The following is a 16,377-nucleotide window of genomic DNA, read 5'->3' on the forward strand; positions in this document are numbered from 1 at the left end:
TCTCTGTCTCAAAAATAAATAAAGGTTAAAAAAAAAAAAAAAGATAACCAGTGGAGGCCAAATCATGGAGGCCTTGAATACCTAACAGAAGAGACCAAGGTGCATCTTAGTGGGCATGGGAGCCATTGATGATCCATCAGGAAGAGAGCGGCAGGATCAACGCTGATTGGAAAGGAGGCCTTATGCAGAGTGTGAGAGAAAGAATCTGAAGGGATAATAAAAGTCACTTTTCAAGGTCAAGCTGCAAAACCTGCAAGAACAAAACACAAAAGGGAATTAAAATCTGGTTTTGCTGCTATTCAGATTTTCCAAGTGATTTTTCTGAGGTGGGCAGGGATGAGGTGGGAGGGCAGAGCGGATAAATGGAAGGTGAGCAGGGAAGCCATTTATTTTTTTTTTATTTTTTTTTTAACGTTTATTTATTTTTGAGACAGAGAGAGACAGAGCATGAACGGGGGAGGGTCAGAGAGAGAGAGGGAGACACAGAATCAGAAGCAGGCTCCAGGCTCTGAGCCATCAGCCCAGAGCCCGACGCGGGGCTCGAACTCACAGACCGCGAGATCGTGACCTGAGCTGAAGTCGGACGCCCAACTCACTGAGCCACCCAGGTGCCCCGCAGGGAAGCCATTTAAATATGTCAAACCCAGGTGATCATTTTGGTGTATTATGTGCTCCCAACCTTACTCTGCCCCTTCCCTGTTTGGGTTATGGGCCTTTGAGTCCCAATCCAGGCAAGAATGAGATGAGTGGGTAAAAGTGCATTATAGTTTCCGGTCAGCTGACGGTCATGGTTTCAGTGCCACTCAGACATTGCCCCCGGGGCCTGGGGGCCTCCCCTGCCTTCAGGTTGGGGACGATGGCATAGCTGAGCTCCAGGAAGGCTGAGCAGAGAGTGCGTGGCAGCTTCCTGAGGGGAAGCCAGGGGCAGATAGGTACCTGGGTATTCTGGAAGAACAGCTGATGTGGATCCAGAGTTCTGAATCTGCCTTGGACTGTCTTCTCCCAGCCTTTCTCCCCAAGTGTCAATGAGCTGTTAGCTGGTGACACTTGCTGTTGCGGGACAGGGGTGGGGGGCAAGCAGACATCAACTTTCCGCTCACATATTCCCGATTCTTTATTTTTTTCTCTCGGCTCTGACATCCCCCAAGCCCTCTTGAATGCTCCAAGCAACGTTAAGTCTCCCACCTCTCTCTCCTTCCTAGCGGCCAGTGCCTACACCAGGGTCACCAGACCTGGGTTTAAACTGTCCGTTGTTCTCTGGTCTTCCCCTCTCCACTCCACTCTGCCCCCCTCTTCTCAAGGCTGGGACTCTGGGTTCTCTAACCAGACAGCTCAAACCCAGGTAGGTGCCTGTGGGCTTTGTCGAGAGCTCAGCCCCTCCCCGCACCCCTCCCTTGAAGCGATGATGCCGGGTCACCGGGGTTCCTGCACCGTGGAGCCGATTGCTGGGTAGGAAGGGAGGACTGATATGTCCATTGCCTTCCTGGTGGAAACCAGCCACCTCGATGGTACTGTGCACACAAGACAGCCATCAGGGTGGTTCGTGTTGGAGCAACTCCACCCTGCACGCGTATGAACTCCAAATCTGGACCAGCAGTGGCCGGTAGGCAAAAAAATACACTGCGTGCTTCTCTGAGAAGCGGTGTAAGTGAAGTCGCCTTAGAATATATTCTGCGTGGATGCTTATATTTTGTGAACTTCATGACTGATACGACATGTTGTATGTCTCAAAAAAATAGGTGTGTTAGCTGCAAATAACATTACGAAGTGGTGTTTTGTTAAAAAAAAAAAAAACAACCCACGTGATACCTGTTGAGTTTGAGTCTTATGTTTGGCTAGTGCTTTCTAAAGTTATCTAGAACGGTGCTGCGCCATAGACCTTTCTGCGAGGGTGGAATTGTTCTATGTCTGTGCCGCGAGGTACAGCAGCCACTAACCAGATGTGGCTATTGAGCCCTTTAAATGTGGCAAGTGCAGCCTAGGAACTAGATTTTTAATTTCATTTAAACTTAATTAAAGTTAAATACCCACATATAGCTAGAGTATGGCTGCTGTAGTAACAGTGCAGTTCTAGAAAGCCCTGTGATGGCAGTTAAGGCTGAATTAAGCACCCCCTGCCTTTTTTTTTTTTTTTTTTTTTTTCTGCAGTGGTTAAGAGTATAGACTCTGTGGGGCGCCTGGGTGGCGCAGTCGGTTAAGCATCCGACTTCAGCCAGGTCACGATCTCGCGGTCCGTGAGTTCGAGCCCCGCGTCGGGCTCTGGGCTGATGGCTCAGAGCCTGGAGCCTGTTTCCGATTCTGTGTCTCCCTCTCTCTGCCCCTCCCCCGTTCATGCTCTGTCTCTTTCTGTCTCAAAAATAAATAAATGTTAAAAAAAATTTTTAAAAAAATAAAAATAAACATTAAAAAAGAAGAAGAAGACGAAAAGAAGCTCCTAGTGCTCTTATCACTCACAAATTTACAAGGTTTAGGAGCCCTGAGTCAGAGACAAGGTCAAAGACAAATATTAGAGCCAGAGATATTCTCGATGTTCTTACCACTGAGGAGACTACAAGGGTTTTAGGAGCTCTGTGCCAGGGACAAGGTGCAGAGACCAATATGTATATTTTCTTTGATCTCATAGTGCCCTCGTTAAACAAGCTCCCTCGCCCCTTCTGTTCAAGTGAGGACACAGCGAGAAAGACTACGAACCAGGAACGGGTTCTCACCAGACTGAATCTGCGGGCACCTTGGTCTTGGAAGTCCCGGCCTCCAGCCCTGCGAGAAATAAATGCTTGTTTGTTTAAGCCACCCAGTCCACGGATGTTTTAGTTACAGGAGCCTGGATGCGCTAAGAGACCAGTGCGATGAGAGAAGATTCTCACGGCAGGAAAACGGTGCCTGCTGCCTTCTCACGTTGACACTGGAATGTGAATCTTCACCGTTGCTCCCTAGAAACGTTCGTGCACTTATTCCTCAGGATTGTTTTGTAAGTTAAAGAACAGCAACAGCAACAATCCACCTGTTTGTCATGAAAACAACAGCCCCAGAAATACGTCTTTGCAGATGTCAGTCACACTCTGATCCTTGTAAGCATCCCAGACGGATTCAGGAAATTAGATAGCTGTCGTATAATGTCTTCTACTTTTCCCAAAATGTCATCTTCTACCAAAACGTTCAAGTCACAGACATTTATTCCTCTTCACATGAATGACGCTGAGTATCTTAGCACGTGTTTATACGCATTTGTGTATCCTTTTCTGCCAACTGTCCAGTCTTTGCCCACATTCTCTGGCCTTATTGGTCTCATTGATTTGAGCGTGCTATTTGTATTTTGCATCAATTAACCCTTCCTCTGTGATGTGAATTTCAAGTATTCCCCAGTGTATTTGCTTTTTGATTAGCTTATGTGGCTTTTTTTTTTTTTTGCTATGAGAAAATCTTTTTGTGTGTTTTGTTTTACATATAATCCAATTATTTCTATCAAATATATTTTTATACATAAGTATTTTATAAGCATAATGGAATTGAGATGACATTTCTATAATACGCTAACTTTCTAAATTTTCTGGACTCTCTGCTCTCCCCCACTGATATGTCTGCCTATTCATTCACCATTAACATACTGTTTAAATTATCTTTATTTTTTTATTTTTTTTTTAAATTTTAATGTTTATTCATTTTTGAAAGACAGAGAGAGACAGAGCACAAGCAGGGGTGGGGTGGAGAGACAGGGGGACACAGAATCTGAAACAGACTCCAAGCTCCGAGCTGTCAGCACAGAGCCCGACACGGGGCTCAAACTCACAGACTGTGAGATCATGACCTGAGCTGAAGTCGGACACTTAACCGACTGAGCCACCCAGGCGCCCCTATACTATCATTTCAATAAACAGGACATTAATATCCAAATAGTAAACAGGCAAAATCTCACCATAAAGGCTAGTCCTTTAAGCTGAATAATTTAGTGTTATGAAAAATGTAGGACAGTGTTATTATTTGCCTCATCTTGCCACAGACCCATAAGAAGACACCGGCATTCGGGAACCAAACTTGGCTTGATGTGACTCAAACATGGTGTTTCACATGTCAGGAGAGGGGGGCCCCGCAGAGGGGTCCATTGCCTAGTTACCTGCGGACCCAGGACTAGAACCCAGGTCTTGGGATCTCGTCTTTTCCTCCCCCACTGCACCAAGTCCTGCCACAGCCTATGTTCCACATCCACCACTAGCTTCTGAGCTCTTCCTCCTACTGTGTCATTTCCCTCCCTTCTCACAACAGCTCTGCAAGGAGGCTGCTCTGTCCTCGTTTTATAAGCACAGAAACTGAGGCTCAAAGAAGTTCAGTAATTTACTCAGGGCCACTTGGTGTGTAAGTTACAGAGCCTACATTCAAACCCAGATATAACTGCCTCCAAAGTTTCTCTCTGTCTCTCTCTCTCTCTCTATGTATGTACACATATACATATACATATATACATACACATATATATGTGTATATACATATACATATGTATATGTGTATATATGTACATGTGTGTATATATACGTGTATATGTATATGTGTATATATGTACATATATGTATGTATGTGTATATATATATGTACATATATAACTTTTAAAGTTTATTTTTTAGTAATCTCTACACCCAACAAACTCACAACCCTGAGATCAAGAGTCACATGCCCCTCTGACTAAACCAGCCAGGTGCCCCCTCTATATATTTTAAATCCAGTCTTTTTTTTTTTTTTTAACCTTTATTTATTTTTCAGACAGAGAGAAACAGAGCATGAATGGGGGAGGGGCAGAGAGAGAAGGAGACACAGAATCGGAAGCAGGCTCCAGGCTCTGAGCCATCAGCCCAGAGCCCGACGCGGGGCTCGAACTCCCGGACCACGAGATCGTGACCTGAGCCGAAGTCAGACGCTTAACCGACTGAGCCACCCAGGTGCCCCATTAAATCCAGTCTTTGATATGTCAGTAGACAAGCATTCTTTTACTTTTAAATTCTTTATTCATTTTTTTTAGCACAGAATGTAACTTTCTCTGAGTCTGGAGTAGCCTAAGAGCGTAAGGTTTTTGGTTTTTTTTTAAGTTTTTATTTATTTATTTATTTAGAAAGAGAGAGAGAGAGAGAACGAGCATGAGTGGAGGAGGGGCAGAGAGGGAGGGGCAGAGAGAATCCCAAGCAGGCTCTGCACGGTCGGCCCGGGGTGGAGCCCGAAAGCGGGGCTCGAACTCACGGTTTCATGAGATCATGACCTGAGCTGAAATCAGGAATCAGACGCTTAGGCGACTGAGCCGCCCAGGCGCCCTACTTAGAACATAATTTCTTAGGCAGCTCTTGAGTCAATCAGGGTCCCGTCAGGAGACAGAAACCATACCAGTTACTGGAAGAGAAAATGTAATATAAGGAATTGGTAACTAGGTAGAAAGCTGTTTACTGGGCAACTGAAAGGATAGGAGAGAATGCTGAAGTCTCATAGAGACAGCGGCGGTAAGAAGCAGCCCCCACCCTAGGGCTGGGGCAAGACAGGGAAAAAGCTGGATGTGGGGGGAGAGCTTAGGAATTCCCTGAGCCTGCACTGATGGGTTAACAAGGCAGACAGAATCAGAAAGACTTAGGATGCTCACACCCCAGTCTGGCTAAACAAGATTAGGTAACTAGGTATAGAGAGAGAGGGGCAAAGGCCCCAGTGCAGATAGTTACAGGCAAAGCCCCAATATAAAACAGAGGCAGAAGAGTTGAACAAGATTAGGTATTCAGGGTGGAAACACCCCCAATTTAGTACAATAGCAGAAAACTGCTTTCACAGGAAGGAAGAACCAAATTAGGTAAACAGGGCTGCAAGGCGAAGTTGCCCAAAGCAGAGCGAATTGGCAAAAGGAAGGTTGTTTGACGCTTGTGGACCCTGAGGTAGCACACGCTGTCTTTCTTGTCCCCTAGACTAGTTCAGGTTAACAGAGGTGGTGCCTCAAGTCCTCTGTAAACGACCTTCCGCCTGGGTGCCAGGATTTTGTTTTGTATTAACCCAAAGCCCTGAGCCCGCATATTTTCAAAATGCCCTTTGCCTCACACCCGTGAGTTCATGTTCACAGCTTCACTGTCTCTTTGTGCACGTCCATGGCCATGTTTGTAAGCCTTCTGATCCTAATAAACACTGAGCAAGGACCCTTAATCGGGGCTCTTGAGCTCTCCCGGACATTAGCCATCTCTTGCGTTTTAATCCTGCGTCCTGCTTTCTTGCTGGACAAGAAAGAACTCCAGACCCGGAGTCTACGACAGGTGGAATTATTAAAACTTGGATATTATGCCTAAAGGAGGGGCCCTGGGGAGCTGAAACTCAGAGATGCTACAGCTAAAGCTGGTGCTGTGTCTCTGAGTTGGAGGAGACGCCTCACGGGATTGGGACCCAACCTATGAGCGTCTGTATGAGCCCTGGAGCCCACTGAGGAAGAAGACAGACTCCCTGAGCTTCAGTGGGAGAGGAAGAGTTCCTGGGTGGCTCAGCCTGTTAAGCGTCTGCCTCTTGGTTTCAGCTCAGGTCATGATCTCATGGTTCATGGGTTCGAGCCCCGTTTCAGCACGGGGCTGACAGCACGGAGCCTGCTGGGGATTCTCTCTCTCCCTCTCTCTCTCTTAAAATAAATGATAACGTAAAAAAAAAACAAAAAACAAAAAAAACAAAAAACAGGTGAAAGAGGGGAAAAAAGTATTTCATCATGCCAAGAAGATACGTTAAAAGTTCCTGTCCAACATGGAGCCTAAGCAGCCACACTCCCCTCTTCTCAGTGCCAGGGCTTAGTCAGTAGGTACCAAGAACAAGGGTGCTCTGGGCAGCAAAAGGACAGATTCATTGGAAAACTATAATAGACTCTATAGACGCAGGGCAGCATTTGCCCCAGATGGAACCCTCACAGTGGAATGTCTGGCGGTGGGGGCCCAATGGGAAGGATGCTGGGGCAGGGAGGGGGACAGGACAGAGCTAAAGAAACATGGCCCTCCACGAGGACAGGGAGGCAGGATCCGGAAAGGCATCTCAGCCCCTGGTGTGAAGTCCTGCTTGCTTTTGCCTACAGCACAAGGCGGCCTGCGGGCCCCTCACTTCCACACCTGAAGGGGAAGCCACAGACAGCCCAGCTCGCCTCCTCAGAGACAAAAATCACCCCCCACACTCGGGGGACAGGAAGCCTTTGGGGAAACAGACTCACACAAGTGCAAAGGAAAATCCGCACTTGCTCAAAGAGCAGGGAAAAGTACCATTAAGGGGACAATTTTTTGCCATTTTTCTTTCGTGCAATACCCATCTTAAATGCAAATAGAAGAGCCCTTCGCTTGTATGGGAACCACGGGTATTATACAATTTGTATTTCGTAGCTTGTACACAGATGTGTACTTTGTTCTATCAAGGCGCTGGAAACCCTGCACAAAACTAACTTAATTCTTTGTATTTCACTGATTGATACACACACGTGCTCTGTGCCTTCATGAATGGGATCAGGGTCCTTACACGAGGTCAGAGAGCCGGCTCGCTCTCTCCCCACCATGTGAGGGGACAGAAGGAGGTGGCCATAACCAGAAAGAGGGCCTTCATCAGAACCCCACCATGCCGGCTTCATGATCTGGGGCTTCTGGCCCCCAGAACTAAGAAATCAATATCTGTTGTCGATAAGCCACACGGTTTATGGTCTTTTATTATAGCAACCAGAACAGATGAAGACAGCAAGTCATGAAGCTATTTTTCTCTCCGCTCCAAACCTGCCCTTCTAGGGGGTGGCCGTGGGAGGCTGCAAACCACCTCTCTGCTCGGCTAGCTGCTTCCTGGGAGCAGGGGGTCGTGCTCACGAAGGGGGTCGTGAGGCTGCGGGAGGAAGGGGCTCGCCCCTTCCTGTCGACTTCCTGTTCCTGTGCCCATCTTCTGGAGACACTTCCTCCCCTCAGTGAAGCATCAGCTGGGTCTAGTTTGCAGCTCTTTCCAACTCTCACGCGATCAGCTCCACGGCCCCCACCCCTCAGCGATATCTGCACACCCTCCTGGAGGCCTGGGGGTGTGGTTTATCCACGGGACCCCTCCTCCTACCTTTTTTTAAAACAGCTTTACTGACATAAATCACATTCCATACAATGCACTCTCTAAAATATATGATTCGGGGTGCCTGGGCGGCTCAGTCAAACATCTGACTCATGGTTTCGGCTCAGGTCACTATCTCAGGGTTCGTGAGTTCGAGTCCCCGCATCGGGCTCTGCGCTGACAGCACGGAGCCTGCTTGGGATTCTCCCTCTCCCTCTCCCTCTCTCTCTCTCCCCGTTCTTCCCCCTCTCGCTCTCCTTCCCTCACTCAAAATAAATAAGTAAACTTAAATGAAATAACTTACGTAATGCAACAGTTTTTAGTCCATCTACAAATATGTGGAACCGTCACCACAGTCCACCCCAGAACACTTTCACCCCCTCAAAACGAAACACCGAAAAGAAGATAGCAAGCGTTGGCGAGGGTGTGGAGACCTTGGAACCTTGGTGCACTGGCAGTGGGGATGGAAAATGGCACAGCCATGCTGGCAAATGGTATGGTGATTTCTCAAAAGATTAAAAATAGATTACCCCGTGTTCCAGAAATGCCACTTCTGGCCACAGACGCAAAAGAACTGAAAGCAGGGCCTTAGATACTTATACTCCCGTGTTCAGAGCAGCGTTCTTCGTGATGGCCAAAAGATGGGAGCAACTCAAGCGCCCATCAGCGGATGCACACGAGGATTCGTCAGCCTTAAAGGGAAGGAAATATTGACACATGCTAGGACACGGCTGAACCTTGAGGTCAGTATGCTAAGTGCATAGGCCCAGACACAAGAGGGCAAATACTGTGTGATTCCATTTATGTAAGGAGTCGCCAACCCACTCTCTGTTTCTATGGATTTCCCGATTCTGGACTTCCACATGAACGGAATCATGTAATATGTGGGCTTACACGCCTGGCTTCTTCCAGCCAGCATGTTTTCACGGTTCGTTCCAAGTTCTAGCCCATGTCGGCATTTCTTTTCTTTTTATGGCTGAATAACCTCTTATCTTGTTAAGTTTTCATCATCACGACCTCTTACCTTGGTCCCCTTCACCCTCGGAATGGTCACCGCTTTCCACAGTTGTTAACGCCATGATCCCTTAAAGTTCTTTCTGCCTGTTGGGTTTGAGAGCCCCTAGTTTGATAACCTTATGTCAGTAACAATTCTTTCCATTAAGCTCTTTCGGTTCAAATCACTGTTGTGATTTCTGTTCCCCGATCAAACCCTGACTGATATGCAAGAAAAATTAAAATAATTTGAATCCCTGGTCCATGCAGGCAGCTGTCTGTTTTCCATGTTCCATTTTTCTCTTTATGTGCGTGCACCCCCCCCCCCCGCCATACTTCCTTCCCTAATTATGGTCATCTAGCTCGTATCCTCCTCAACCCATCTGCAGCTCAAGTGAATCAGGAAATAATGTCTCCGCCTAACAAAGTCAAGGATCAAAACGCTTAGAGAGCCGCTCCTTCTGTGTGGAGTGACATCTCGGCTCTTGAAGGCTCTTGAACCGATCTGCAGTTCATTCAGGAGCCTCTGGGTCTGCAGGCAAATGGAACTGATTCTTTGCAATTCAAAGCAACATGGCAAGATGGAACCTTGTGAGGCATCCAGACTTCAGAGCGCACTGAGAGACGAATTTCCATACCCAAACCTCAAAACCATCCACATGTTCTTTTGTTTGTTTATTTTAAGTGGGCTCCACAGGGAGCACGGTGCTTGAACTCACCACCCTGCTGAGATCAAGAGTCCCGGATGCAGCCAGGCACCCCTCACGTTTGTTTGTTTGTTTGTTTAAGACATGTTTCTCTTTACAAAAATGTAATCATTATCAATTGCCTCCATTTCTGTTAGGATTTTATAGTTCCCCAGCTTTCAATAAACCGTTTGTTTTGAACTCAAAACCATCTTAGGAGGGAGGTACCACTGTAATTTTCATTTAGCTGAAGAGGAACCAGGCTTAACGCATGTGAGATGTTCTCAAGGTTCAACAACTGGTCAGTAGCACAAACCAGGATGGGAGCCTACAGTTTTCTGGAGACTTTTTTTTTTTAACTTTATTTGTTTATTTTTGAGAGAGAAAGAGTGAGCAGGAGAGAGGCAGAGAGAGAGAGAGAGAGAGAGAGAGAGAGAGAGAGAATCCCAAGCAGGCTCCACACTGTCAGTGCAGAGCCTGACGTGGGGCTCGATCTCACGAACCAAGAGATCATGACCTGAGCCGAAATCAAGAGTCGGAGGCTTACCCGACAGAGCCACCCAGGTGCCCCATTTTTTTGAAGAGTTTTAAGTAAAGTGCCTGTAGCCCTGAGAATGTCTCTCTCATACACTGCTGAAGATTGAGGGTAGGAAGGGGGAGACAGGAAGGAGGTAGTATAAATTAATAAAACTTTTCTGGAAAATATTTGAAAATATGTGTACCCTGACTTTGCCTTCCAGATAATAAAACTACAATGATCAAAATAGTTTCTATTAACAGCTAGATCAATAAAACAGAAGAAATAACCAGAAATATATATCTACTGTGTTTTTGTATATGCCAAATTGTATGTATACAAAACAGTGGGTTAAATGGGTTCTTTAATAATTAACATTAGAACCACTGAAAAAAGAATTTAAGGGATGCCCGGCCGGTTCATTAGGTAGAGCATGTGACTCTTGATCTTGGGGGTATGAGTTCAAGCCCCACATTGGGTATAGAGATGACTTAAATTTAAAAAAAAAAAAAAAAATCAAGGTGCCTGGGTGGCTTAGTAAGTTGAGTAGCTGACTCTTGATTTTGGCTTAGGTTATGATCTCATGGTTTGTGAGATCGAGCCCGGAGTTGAGCTCTGCACTGGCAGCACAGAGTCTGCTTGGAATTCTCTCTCCCTCTCTCTCTGCTCCCCCCTTGCTTGCGGGCACACATATTCTCTCTCTCAAAATAAATGAACATGAAAAAAAAAAAGGAAAAAAATTTAAAAATCTATCTAAAAAAAGAATTTAAGTTAGAGTCTTACCTATATTTAAAAAAAATTTTTTTTAACGTTTATTTATTTTTGAGACAGAGAGAGACAGAGCATGAACAGGGGAGGATCAGAGAGAGAGGGAGACACGGAATCGGAAGCAAGCTCCAGGCTCTGAGCCATCAGCCCAGAGCCTGACGCGGGGCTCGAACTCACGGACCGCGAGATCGTGACCTGGCTGAAGTCGGACGCTTAACCGACTGAGCCACCCAGGCACCCCAGCATTTTTTTTTCCTAACGTTTACTTATTTTTGAGACAGAGAGAGACAGAGCATGAGCAGGGGAGGGTCAGAGAGAGAGGGAGACACAGAATCTGAAACAGGCTCCAGGCTCTGAGCGGTCAGCACAGAGCCCGACGCGGGGCTCGAACCCACGGACCGCGAGATCATGACCTGAGCCGAAGTCAGATGTTTAACCGACTGAGCCACCCAGGCGCCCCGTATATTTTTATACTAAAATAAATTTCACTCGAACTAAAGTGATAAATATAAAAAATACAAAATCAAAAAAAAAAATGAGGGTCACTATTAACCAGGGGAAAGCAAACGAAGAAATTATGAAGCAAACTATAGATACATTTACCTTAAAATTTTTTTTAATGTTTTATTTATTTTTGACAGAGCACAAGCTGGGAGAGGGGCAGAGAGAGAGGGACAGGGGATCTGAAACAAGCTCTGTGCCGACAGCAGCAGGCCTGACATGAGGTTCAAACTCACAAACCATGAGATCATGACCTGAGCCCAAGTCAGATGCTCAACTGACTGAGCCATCCAGGTGCCTCTACCTTTAAACAAAAATTTTAGGGGTGCCTGGGTGGCTCAGTCAGTTGAGAATCCGACTCTTGGTTTCGGCTCAGGTCGTGATCTCACGGTTTGTGGTTCGAGCCCCACGTCGAACTTGGGATCCTCTCTCTCCCTCTCCTTCTATCCCCTCCCCTCGTGCTCTCTCTCTCAAAAGAAATAAATTAGTTTAAAAAAATTTTAAACATCTGTCTATTAAAAAAAGAAAAAATTCAAAAGGGAAAACAAACTAAGGAAATTTTCAAAAAGTATAGTAGTCACAGGGTTACTATCCACAGTATATAATGTGTTCTTACAATCAGTCAGACAATGTTGATAGCTCATAAATACACGTGAAAAAATGTTCATCTTCTCCGGTAATCGAGATGTCATGGGGTTGTTTCTGCCTATGAAACAGGAAAGGCTTTTAAAATAAATACAATACCCGATATTATTAAGGATGTGGTAAGGTGTACATTGAGGATGTGGGATTGTATGATGTGTACAACTGTTCTGAAATTCATTTTGTCAACTTCCAAGAAGAGTTTTAAAAACGTATAAAGGTACCTGTTGTTGTTTAGTTAATTATAGAAGACAAAATTCTAAAGAAACCTTGATTCTAACAATGGATGATTAGATGAATAACAGAATACAAACAATGCAATATTATGTAGCCATCAAAAAATATATTTTTATAAATAGTATTTTAAAACACAAAGAGTGGGGCGCCGGGGTGGCTCAGTAGGTTCAGTGTCTGAATCTTGATTTTGGCTCAGGTCATAATCCCAGGGTCATGGGATCAAGCCCCAAGTTGGGCTCCCCACTGAGCATGGAGCCTGCTTAAGATTCTCTCTCTCTCTCTCTCTCTCTCTCTCTCTCTCTCTCTCTCTCCCCCCCCTCTGCACCTCTCCCCTGCTTGCATGCTCTCTCTCTCTCTCTAAAATAAAAATAAAAATAATAATAATAATAATTTAACAACACAAGGAAACACTTGCAATATAACGTGAAGCTAAATAAATGGGAGATCTGAATTGAATGAGTCCAGTAATATACTTAATCTTACCAAAAAGCCTGGAAAGAAATATACCAAATAGACCAATTCAAATATTGAATTGTGGCTATCTCTAGACCGTGAGGTTGTAAATGATTTGAATTTTCTTATTTATCCTTTGTTTTCAAATGATCTGTACAGGGAAAGACTAATTTTTATAATGAGAACATGAAAAACATCAACAATGCACATCACTACATCTCCCAACCAATGCTGAATGTGATGCCAGTAAGAAGCTTCACTCCTCCAACGAGCTATTGGATCATGTTGCAACTCTCCTGTTGGGGGAATGACTGATGTTCCAGGAGTAGGAGACAAATGAGGATGTCACCAGGGAGGCAGGTTAAATTAAAGGCTCTTCAGTCAAAGGCACCTGCGAGACAAATCCCACAGGAGATCTGGAGTGTGCAGATTAGGAATTTAAATATCTGGTAAACCCAAATGCACATTAATAAGCCTGAGGGGTAGGAGGGAAGGGGGGGGGGAGAGATTGAGGGAGACGGAGAGAGAGACCAATGGAATTGGCAGTCAGGCTTCTATCTTCGGCCTTCTTCCTTTCTTATTACATGCTCTCCCATGAGGTGACCTCTCTCACAATCAGAAACAGCTCTGTTTCCTCCCTCCCTTTCTCTTTTCCACATGTATTGAGCACTGTGTATCAGAACCAGATATCGTTATAGGAGCTGAGGATTCATCGGTGAACAGTCTAGACTGTGGGAGGATTTACTAGGCATATCAGTGGGGATTAGGTTTGGCTGCAACAGACACCTAACAATGTAAAATAATAATATTTGTCTCTCAAGTAAAGGCAGGCTAGATACAGGCAACCCAGGGCGGGCAGCTCCAGTCTCACAAGGGATTCAGGCCCCTCATCCTTTTGATCCATCATTCCAGCGTTCAATCTTCAGGGTTACCTCCTGGTCCAGAATGGCTGCTGGAGCTCCAGCCATCACATTCACACCTCGGGCTAGAAGAAAGAGAAACTGTAGAAGGGCAAAAGGGTACTTTTCCCAGCTGAGGAAGCTTCTTTTTGCTCATATCTCATTGGGCAAAATTAAGTCATACGTGGCTGCAAGGGAGGCAAAATATTGCTGCCTTGAATAAAATTTACTTGTAAACCAGCTACTGTGTACTGAACATCTGTAACGTGTCTGGCACTTTATAAAACAACCCTACAAAGCGGGTATCATTGATGCCATTTAACACATGAGAAAAGTAAGGTTCAGTAGGTTTAAAGAGTTTGCTCAACAGTCACACAATGGTGGCTAATGGTGGAGCTGACCTCCTAAATCCCATGCTCTTTCCACTGTATTTTGTTGCCTTCCCATCAGCAAATAAAAAATAAAATGAGAAGAAAGTTCCTCAGTCTTGTCATTATCTGTATTTAAAGACAGGCCACTGGGGCACCTGGGTGGCTCCATCGGTTAAGCGTCTGACTTCGGCTCAGGTCATGATCTCGCGGTCTGTGAGTTCAAGCCCCGTGTCAGGCTCTGTGCTGACAGCTCAGAGCCTGGAGCCTGTTTCAGATTCTGTGTCTCCCTCTCTCTCTGACCCTCCCCCGTTCATGCTCTGTCTCTCTCTGTCTCAAAAATAAATTAATGTTAAAAAAAAAAAAAGGACAGGCCACTTTTTTTTTTTTTTTTTTTTTTCCATTTAAAAGGCATTGGAGATGCCTGGGTGCCTCAGTTGGTTAAGCATCTGACTTCGGCTCAGGTCATGATCTCACAGCTCATGTGTTCGAGCCCCATGTCAGGCTCCATGCTGACAGCTCAGAGCCTGGAACTTGCTTTGGATTCTGTGTCTCCTTCTCTCTCTGCCCCTCCACCACTTATACTCTGTCTGTCTCTCTCTTAAAAATAAATAAACATTAAAAAGGTAAAAAAAAAATAATAACAAAATGCATTGATGCTATCTAGGCAGCCCATGGAAAGAGCTGAAGTAGATCTGTATAAAAGCAGGGACTTGGTCTGTTTTGTTCACTGCTATTTTCTCAATATCTAGAACAGTGCTTGGCAAATGGCAGACATCCAAAAATATGTGTTGAATGTATAATGTGAAAAGAACATTCCCATGAACCCTGAATGTGCTCCTATGCCCCTTTCTACTCAATCCTACCCCTCAGAAGCAGTCACTATTCTGATGTGAATCACCATAGATTAGTTTTGACTTCTCTTGGACTTCATATGAATGGGATAACGTCTACAACTCTCCAGTGTCTGGTTTCTTTAACTCCACATTTTTTTTTTTTTGGAGATTTATTCTATTATGTGCATCATTAGTTCATTCCTTTTTATGACTGTGCACTATTCCATGGACCGAATATACCATAGTTTGTTTATCCATTCTTCTGTTGACAGATATTTGGAATATTTCCGTGTTGAGGACATTATGGGTAAAGATACTAAGAGCAGCATGTATGTACACATTTGCTTACATTTCTCTTGAGTGTGTAACTAGGAGAGCAATTTCTGGGTCTTGGGTAGGTATACATTTAGCTTGACTTAACTGGCCGTGTCCAAAAAATGGTTGTACCCTTTTTTCCGCCAGCAATGCATGAGTGTAAGAAAGAGATCTTTTACTACATCTAACACTTCGGCAACAACTTTTTTTTTTTTTAATTTTTTTTTCAAGGTTTTTAATTTATTTTTGGGACAGAGAGAGACAGAGCATGAACGGGGGAGGGGCAGAGAGCGAGGGAGACACAGAATCGGAAACAGGCTCCAGGCTCCGAGCCATCAGCCCAGAGCCCGACGCGGGGCTCGAACTCACGGACCGCGAGATCGTGACCTGGCTGAAGTCGGACGCTTAACCGACTGCGCCACCCAGGCGCCCCGTGCAACAACTTTTTAAAGTATTGACTTTTCGATCTGATCAAGTAAGAATAACAAAATCTGCAATGAAATCTCCTGTCTGGAAATTCTCCCGAAAGGCAGGAGCTGAGCTGCTGAGGCTTTCTAGCATCATCTGACAGGTTCTACTTGAGTTTTCCAGGACAGCAAAATGCTTATCAGCCTTGGCACAGCTTTCAGTGGATTGAGCCACAAGAGATCGATTTCTCTTTCCCTTGTTTTTCTCTGCCTGTAACTCAAACCTCAGGAGGAGGGAGTGTTAGAAACGTGAAACCGTATAAAATTCATTCATAAGAAGCACTTATTTTTTTTTTAATTTTTTTTTCAACGTTTATTTATTTTGGGGACAGAGAGAGACAGAGCATGAACGGGGGAGGGGCAGAGAGAGAGGGAGACACAGAATCGGAAACAGGCTCCAGGCTCTGAGCCATCATCAGCTCAGAGCCCGACGCGGGGCTCGAACTCACGGACCGCGAGATCGTGACCTGAGCTGAAGTCGGACGCTTAACTGACTGCGCCACCCAGGCGCCCCCATAAGAAGCACTTATTATCCGTGTGTGCCCAACACCTTGCTGGGCGCAATGGTAAAGAAGAAAGATGGGCAGATTCCCTTCTCGTTCTCAAGCTACTGGCAACCTAGCCTGACGGATACAAGATGGCA

The 16,377-nt window shown here is 45.3% G+C and overlaps 1 long non-coding RNA gene across 1 annotated transcript; it reads left to right on the plus strand.

The window, feature by feature from the left end:
- Positions 1–514: 514 nt before the first annotated feature.
- Positions 515–3,616, plus strand: LOC111561693. The gene is made up of 2 exons (XR_002744365.2): positions 515–647; positions 2,624–3,616. It is a non-coding gene; the product is annotated as an uncharacterized LOC111561693 (long non-coding RNA).
- Positions 3,617–16,377: the final 12,761 nt, after the last annotated feature.

This window comes from Felis catus, chromosome C1 (genome assembly GCF_018350175.1).
Source record: "Felis catus isolate Fca126 chromosome C1, F.catus_Fca126_mat1.0, whole genome shotgun sequence".
Classification (NCBI taxonomy): domain Eukaryota; kingdom Metazoa; phylum Chordata; class Mammalia; order Carnivora; family Felidae; genus Felis; species Felis catus.